Source organism: Elaeis guineensis, chromosome 13, assembly GCF_000442705.2.
Source record: "Elaeis guineensis isolate ETL-2024a chromosome 13, EG11, whole genome shotgun sequence".
Classification (NCBI taxonomy): Eukaryota; Viridiplantae; Streptophyta; class Magnoliopsida; order Arecales; family Arecaceae; genus Elaeis; species Elaeis guineensis.
Window position 1 is genome coordinate 31,618,945 of NC_026005.2, and position 9,435 is coordinate 31,628,379.

Genomic DNA, 9,435 nt, shown 5'->3' on the forward strand with positions numbered 1-9,435 from the left:
CTATTTATAATTTTCGATATGATCTATTGAATTTGGATCCTATAAGTAAGTCACTGTCAAACAGTGAACGGAGCAACGAACATCTAGCTATAACTGAAAGGAAAATAGAAGACCTTTATGTTTATGAATTGATTAAGCCTAAAGACTTGCACTTTAGTCTAAAAGTTCTCTCACTATTTTAATTGAATTGGTAGCCTCTACCTTTAATTCGAGAAATTATCCTAATTTCTTAATGGGTACTAGAATCCATATAGTTACACATGAGTCCGACTTTGGCTGGCTCACCCATGTGCATCTATGGGTAGGTTCTTAACCAATTATTTTACTAAACAATTTGTAGTAATTAATTTTGCTCTAGGATCCTAATAGTAGACTTTGGCCTCCACTGAAACATCTAGTTAAGTTCAATCATTAACATGATCATACTTAGAAATTTAACCATAAATGATCAGATCCGACTTTAGTCGGTCATCCTGATCATCCATAAGAGAGACTTAACTGAGTCATCATATTATGAATGATAATTCTAATAGCAGATGAGCACCAGATCTTTGGGTCGTCCAATGATCATCCAACTATTAGACCCATTATCATCCAACTTAATGAGAGGCTATGATCTAATCATCACCATAACTATTTTATTTTTAGGGACATAATAATTTTAGAAAATTTAATTAATTGAATTGATAGATGAGAAAAGACTTGATCATTTATTCTTAATCCTCCCATTGACTTCACCTAGTCAGATCAAAGAAGATTAGACTTAATCTGGCCTATCCAACTAGTCATAAATCTTTTTACTAACTTCACCAAGTTATGAAGAGGACTCAAGATAAGTTAGTCAACCCGACAAGTCATAAAATTCTTCTACTGACTTTATCAAGTCATGAAGAAGAATATAGACAAGTTATACTAGGGACACTTAAATCAGTTATACTGATTTTCTAGTTAGCATGGGTCAACTCAAATCATTAAGCGATCTGATCAAAACATAATTCACCAAGTTGGCTAGGTAAGTGAGATCGGTAGGAGAGATATGCCATTAACTCGTCATAGACTTAATTTATACGAGTAGCTTCCAATTAATGACCACCGATCAAGATTGCGAAACTTATCTTAGACACTAACTAGTTAATTAGTTTCAATTTGATCAGCTTATAGACTTGAGTTCGATCGCTGAGCTAAAATCAAGATCCATTTGGTTTAATCAAAGACATGGACTTAACCAATTACAACTATTGTATTTGATCTACAGTGTCCTTAACCTAATCTAAATCAACTTTTGGTTAGATTTGGTCAACTAATCTTTTAGTCCATTAAATCTTTGATTCTAATCTTAGGTCTAACCTAATTGAAAAGATCTGATTTGAGCTAACCCATACTCCATATTTTATATAATGTCATTAGATCTTTAATTCATAATTTTAGATTTAAATATTTATCTCTTAATTCTCAATTAAGTGTAGTATTAATATGGGTTAAGATTTTTAATTGAATCAATTTTAATTTACAAACTCCTTTACAATTTGTAAATATCTTTACATTGATTTTATGCATAAATATTTAGTTCTGAAAATTGAGCCGACTTCACAACAATGGGTCGATTAAGTTTTGAGCTTAGTCAGCTTATTGAGATCAATAATAACATTTATTTTCTACCTATGTAAATTGGATCAGCTTAGTAGGAAGCTGATCCGACCAATCAGGGCACTGGGTCGACTCAAATCAAAATGAGTTGACTTAGCAGGTAGAAATAACAACACTTTGTACAATTTTTAGATCTAAATAATTTTGCATAAACTAAAATAAAATTAATCATAAATTAATTTTAGATCTCATCTAAATTTATTTATGATTCTAGATTTTATTTTTTATGATTAAATAATTTTAATCACTAAGACTAGATGTTACTACTTTTCGTATAGCTTGTATCACATACAACAATTCTAGAGTTTCAATTCTAAGGTTTTGCAAAAAAATAAATTTTTATCCTTTCATGGTTCACCTTCATGAACAAACAGCACTCCTACACATCATAAGAGATCTCCATAGAATGAGAGGAGAGGATCTTAAAATCTTACTTTCTCCTATGATCGGACGGCCAAGAATGTCCAATCCGATTACTTGACTACTTGGCATCTAATCAAATCGTATCACATATGATAAAATTTAGATCAAATCTAAATCATATCAGATTTGATTTTAATATTAGATCATATCTAAATCAGATAAAAAATATTACATATATCATATAAAATCAGATTTTATCAAAGATCAGCACAAACTAGGACAACTTTTTCACTATAAGGGGTAAATCCTGTAGCAGGACAATCTTAATTCAATTTGTGCGATCAATTAATAATTGAATTTAGATCTAAGATATCATATATCAGATCTAAATAAAATTAAATTTTAGATCTAATATGCACATATAACATATCATAAAGAATCTTGTTATGATATCATTATTGAAAAACGTAGGCGATTTCATGCATATATTTCAAAAATTTTTGAAATAGATCTTAGCAAAAAGTAATTAGATTAATCATATTAATCTAACATACATATGATTATATCAATAAGTCAACCTATTATAGGATCTATGACATGATATGTAGTATATAAAATTTAAAAATCAAAAAATAAAATTTGTTGAAAAATATATTTTAAAGTCAATCGTTTGATGATTGTACTTTATAAATATGTATGAATTGATAAATAATAAAAGTTATTTAGCCTCTTTCATTACAAGATTATATTTTTCAACAAACTCCTTAGGACTACTTTGATCGATAAAGGAAGATTTATCGTGTAGTCTTTAAATTGATTCATGACCAAACGATACGCTATTACTAGGATGATAGCGATATCAAGTATAGATTGTTGTGTACCATATGCATTGATTGTCTTCGTAATTAAATAGTATGAAGGCACTAATATGGTATATAGGTGAGATATAGGAGTACATAGTCACTGAATGTGACCAACTACGGAGCACTCTACTATCAAGGATAGCTCATGAAGGATATGGGTATAATTGTCCCTCCGATCTGAGATCACCATGGTGACTTACAAGCAACTTACTGTACTTTAGTGCCAGACTAACTGAGTTTTTAATTCAGTGATGAAAGATTTTTGGATGCAATCAAGTACTTGTCAAGTCGGTGCGTGAGTCAAAATAGGATTGACCCCTCCGAATTAGTAAGAGTTAATGTATCAATGTATTTCAATTTAGCAAAATCTGAGCTCGGATAATCCATGTGATGGATTTAAAAAAGATTGAAATACAATATAGATGACTTATCTAGGATTGACAGTTAAATCTTAGATCATCCTCGAGTATTATGGTCAAAGAGATGAATTATACGATAACCATACGTCAATAGTTCTTGAATGTTGCTTCACCTTCATTCAACCTATCTAGATATCGGGTCACCATTGCTAGATGGTTACATCGATTGGTTCAGAAAGTTATTTCTATACTACTGACTTAGATTTGAACCTATGGGGTCACACTCAAAAGAAGTTTCTGACTAATCATGAGGCTGATCAACGATTGAAAATCATTCAAGGGCTTAATCATCAATTCGATTGATGGTTAACCTTATGCAAAAGTTATAATAAATTAATTTATCAAGTGTTAGTGAATTAATGAAAGATCAATTAATAATTATATTATTGATTAGCTCAATTTAATTGAGTGAAGAGGATTAAATAAAATCTAATTGAATTAGATTCAATTAGGTTTGATCCGATTAGGTTATGAGATGATCTAATCGCTAAGGGAGAATTATCCCTGATTTGATTAGGACTTTGATTTAATTAATTCTTAAATTGATTAAAATTTGATTAAAAATTTATGAATCTAATTAGATTAGATTTTATATATTTTATTTGGGCTAAACCAGGTGTGATTTGGTTTGGATTCAAATAAGAAAATTAAGAGTCCTTATTGGAATAGGACTCTTCTCCTATGTGCCTCCCAATTTGATGCCATATATCCTCACGTACAAATAGTTTTTGCATGAAATTTTTTAATGCCAAAGAGTTCTTTTCCTTCTCTATCTCACATCCAAATTTGGGTAGGATCAAGTTTTAAATGGTATGTTCAAATCTGATTTGAAATAGGATACCATGTAGATAATGTTTGACATTATCTCAAAGATCTTGCCTTCAACTTATTTTTTTTCCTTACATGTGTGATATTTTATGGATATCTTTTATAAAAAATTAGTTGGAGAATTGATTTACTACAAAAAATATGGAAAGGGGTGTCTCATATTTTTTTGGTATGTTTTGATGTGAATTTTTGAGTAGGGATGACAACACATCAAGAGTCCATGATCTCTAGGACTCTTCACCCCACCTCCTTTCATGTTGAAATAAAAGGAGTTTTATTTCATTCTTGTACATGTAAGAGACCTGAGAGAGAGGCCTTCATGTTAAGAGGGGTCTTGGGTGTGGTTTCATAGCGTAAAAGAAGAGGAGAGTCCTCGTCTCTTGGGGTGTGCGCAAAAATCAGATTTCCAAGGTTTTGGTCCTCAGGGTTTGGGAAGAGAGAAAAATAAGAAAGAAAATAGTCCTCTTCTCTTTCACTACCTCTTCATCTCCTCTAAAAGTTCATCTTCAACCTCTGAAAAGATTTCAGAGATTTGAAAAAAGAATTCAAATCAGTCAAGAAGAAGGTCTTCGCATGAGCTTGCACTCCCGAGAAGTCCGATCAGATCGAAGCCTCGAGTGAATTTTTTGTAGAGATCGGACGTGTGTACGGCTATGAGCAACTAGCAAGGATCCTCTTTACTATGTCTCTCAGTAACAGTGATCATCGATCCGTACTCAGGTATCGAGTTTTGAACTCAGATTAGAAGTAGATGTAATTTACTGCTCCCATGCATGCATGCTAATTTTATCTTCAGTATTTTTTAGATTTTATATGCAATATATTATATCATAGATTTTAGAGTAGATTGATTTGATAATTAAATCATATGCATGTTAGATTAATTTGATTAATCTTTTTACTTTTTTCTGTAATTCATTCAAAAAAATTATGAAATGCATGCATGAAATCGTCTACACATACCAACAGTGGTATTAGAGCCTAGATTTGTTATGACATGATTCATATTTAATTGATGATGGATCGCACAAATTGATGTAAGGTTGTCTTGCTGTAAGGTTTACCTTTTACAGTGAAAAGGTTGTCATAGTTTGTGCTGATCCTTGATAAAATCTGATTTTATATCATGCATGTGATGTTTATGATCTGATTTAGATGTGATCTAAAATTATAATCAGATCTGATGTAATTTAGATTAGATCTAAATTCATGTATATATGATATGTGATTAGATTAGATGATTCGATTAGCAAATACTTGTATTGGGTTGATCACCAGGCCGTCCGATCATAGGAGCAAGAAAGATTTAAAGGCCCTCTCTTCTCATTCAATGGGATACTCTTATGGCATATAGGGGTACCATGTGATTAGATTTCATGAAAAAGAATGTGAAAGGAAGAACTTATTTTTCTGTAAAATTCTAGATCTTGAAATCCTAGATTTATTGTATGTGATACAAAGTTGTATGAAAAATAAAGTATCTAATCTATATGATTAAAATTATTTTAATCATGAGAAAATAAAATCTTGAACCATAAAAATTTTAGATATGATCTAAAAGTATTATGATTGATTTTATTTTAATGGTATGCAAGAATTTTCAGACTTGAAACTCTTTGAATCATGCTCACATAATTACTGAGCCGATCCAATTTTGAACTGAGTTAACCCAGTCTCCTTGTGTAGCCGGCTTAATGTTGATTGAGTCGATCCAGTTTCAGAATAGAAAGTCTTTACATAATATTTATTATAAATTATTTATAAAATAAAAAATTGAAATTATTTCAAATCTAAATCTAAACTCATGTTAATACTGAAATTTAATTAAGAATTAAGTGTAGAATCGATTAGATCTAGAATTATGATTTAAGATCTAATGACATTGCATAAAACATGGGGGCATGGATTAGCTCAAATCAGATCCTTTTAATTGGATTAGACCCAAGGTTAGAATCAAAGAATTTATTGATCATGTAGAAAAATTGATTAAGTCTAATCAAATATTGAATTAGATTAATCAGAGTTTTTCTAATACAATAGTTGTAGATAGTCAAGTCCATATCTTTGATTAGTCCAAATGGACCTTGATTGTGGTTCAGTGGTTGAATCCGAATCATTAGGTTGGTCAAATCGAAACTAATTAATCAATTAATGTCTAAGATAAGTTTGGCATTTCGATCGATAATTTTTAATTAGGAGCAGCTTACCTGACCATTTTGATGGTGTCTAAGACAAGCTTAGCAGACCCTCCTATCGATCTCACTTACCTGACCAATTTGGTAGATTATGTCTTGATTAGATCGCTAAGTGATTCGAGTTGACCCATGTCATTAAGGTTGATCAGTGTGATGGATCTAGGTGCCAGTTCAACCAGCATGATCTTAATCCAATTCAATGACTTAGTGAAGTCAGTGGGAGGATTATGGTTTACTGGTTGATCTCCTCTCATCTCATCTCTAAATTGATTCTTAAATCTTTTAAATTATTAGATCTTTAAAATAAGCTAATTATGGGGATAACTAGATCATTGCCTTCTATTAAGGTAAATGATAATGGGTCCATTATTTCTGATTGACATTGTAAGCGCCATCCGTCTGGTGTTCTCTCTGAATGATAAAATTATCATTTATCATATGATGACTCTGTTATACTATCTGATGACGGTTGGGTTGATCGAGCCATTTTTGAACCTGATCATTCATTAGTTAGAAATACTGAGTAGGTTCATGTTAATGATTTGACCTAATCGAAACTTTCAGTGGAGGCCTATCGCCTACTAAAATAAAATTTGAGGTGAAATTAATTACTAAAAATTATTTGAAGAAATAATTGATTGAGAACCTATCCATAGGTACATATGGATTGATCGAACCATCCTCAGGCCTATATGCAGTCTGTGTGGATTCTAGTACCCGCTAAGAAATTAAGGTAATTTCTCGGATTGGAGGTAGAAGCTACCAATTCATAGAAAATAGTAGAAGAATTTTTAGACTAAAGTCCAAGTCTTTAGGCTTAATCAATTCATAAACATAGAGGTCTTGTGTTTTCTTTTCAGTTATAGCTAGATGTTCGCTCCATTCACTGTTTGACGGTGGCTAACTTGTAGGACTCAACTTCGATAGTTGGTATTGGAAGTTGCAAATAGTTCTAGAGCACGAATGGATTCTATATATAATTATGGATCCAGCACCTGAAATTTCTATGTCCAACACACATGATGTGATCAAAGGTACTTATCAGAAGTGGCCAAACGATCATATCACCATATGGTATTTTATTAAGAGCAGCAAAAAATATAAATTTAGTTGTAAATTCGATGATGCTCAGTGGGAGGAAATCTTTCAAATGTTAAAGGAGTTTTTTTTGCACCTCTGAAGATGTGTCTTCAGTGGAATAACAATTCTTTGAGAAAGAAAAGAAAAGAAAGTGCTAAAGAGTCATGCTTATGCTGAGAAGTCCGAACTGACAAAAGAGTCTAAGGTTAACCTAGTTTGGCAGAGTCCCTTAACCCGAAAAGGCTAAGGAAGAGAAATCAGCAAAGGGTTGCTGGACAAGATACTTATATGATAACACCTTATGATTTTTCTATCTGTAACACTACTATCTAGATATTGGATATCGAAAGTCTATACAAATTATTGCAACGACTTCAGATTAGTAGAAAGTTTGAAAATAGCAAGAGGTTCCTAAATGTTGGAGATAGAAGTTATGTTTTAATCTTGATTTTAGGAATTCTCAAGCAAGTTTTCAATTCTAACAATATCGTTTTAGTGATTGTCATTATTGTCTAATAATTTTTATATCATTATGAATGATGTCAAAATCATGTGGATAACTAAAAAATGGTATTTACAAATAGTCACAGCCTGTTAGTGTATTGTACACAATAAACTAACTCCCTAAAGTAGATAATGTCACAAATATCTACTTTTAGTAATTTAGGCTTGATCATTTAACAAGAATAGGATCAATAGAAGATAATTTTCGAAGTCAATGATTGTGAATCATTATCAATCTATCAATCCTATCTCTTTAGTAAGATGATCGAATCACCTTTTGCTAGAAAAGATGAACGAGCCAATAATATTCTAAATCTAATACATACTGATGTATTGGATCTACGAACATGTTTGTCATAAATTTAGATTATTTGAAATATTCAAATAATTTCTTAATAAAATAGAAAAACAAACTGGGAAGAGTATTGAAACTCTTCGGTCAGACCAAAGAGGAGAATGCCTTTTCGGTGAGGTTTTTGATATATCTAAAAGAGAATAGGATTCTCTCTTACTGGCATCGACTTTGTTAGATATAGTTTGATCCATGATAAAGTTTATAAATTTGTCAGTCTTCTTTTAGGGTTATACTCTTGAGACTGCTTGTTATGTTTTGAACTGGATTCTAAATTAATCAGTCGAAGACTCTATATGAGATATAGACTAGGCGTAAGTCGATACTTTCTTACCTTAGGATTTGGGAGTGTTTGTTTTATGTCAAGTATTTACAGATTGATTAGCTTGGATCTCGATCCTATATGTATTATTTTATAGGATAATCCTAAAGAACTAGGGGATATAACTTCTATCATGCTAAAGAATAAGAGTTATTTGGCATTTCTTTCAGAAAAAAAGTACCATGATGAAGGTACTGATGTCTTTAATGTCAAACTTGTGAAGTTTGACTGGTAGAAAAACCGACATAATCTAGTGAACCCATAGAACCAATTTTGATTAGATCATATTCAGAACCCATTGAAGAGGCACCAATAAGGAGATCCAGTAGAGTACTGTTGGAAAAGGTGCAGGGTTTCATGCATGAATTTTAAAATATTTTTGAAATATAATGCAGTGAAATATATAAATTAAATAATTTAATATATAAATACATATAATCAGATTACTAAATTCTATAATTAGGACTTATAACATATCATATTATATTTATAAATCAAAAAATAAAAGCTTTGGTATTGATCAAATCAATACCCTAGATCTGAAACAGTTTTAGATCTAAAACCTAGATCACATCTAGATAAGAGAAGAGATCAGATCTCTTACTTTGGTGCGGGTTGAAAACTCCACAATTGATTTTTTTTATTATCTTTGGAGCCGCACACGCGTTCGGCCTCTACAGGTGATCCACACGAGGCTGTAACAAAATCGAAGGTTCGTCGAACGAAGATCCGCTCGAAGTGCTAGCTTCTTGCGGATCCCTCCGGATGGTTAATTTAAAAATATTCTTCAGATCTCTTGGATATTCCATGAGATGAAGAATATGAAAAGAAATAAAGGAGAAGTCAAACTCTTTGACCTCCC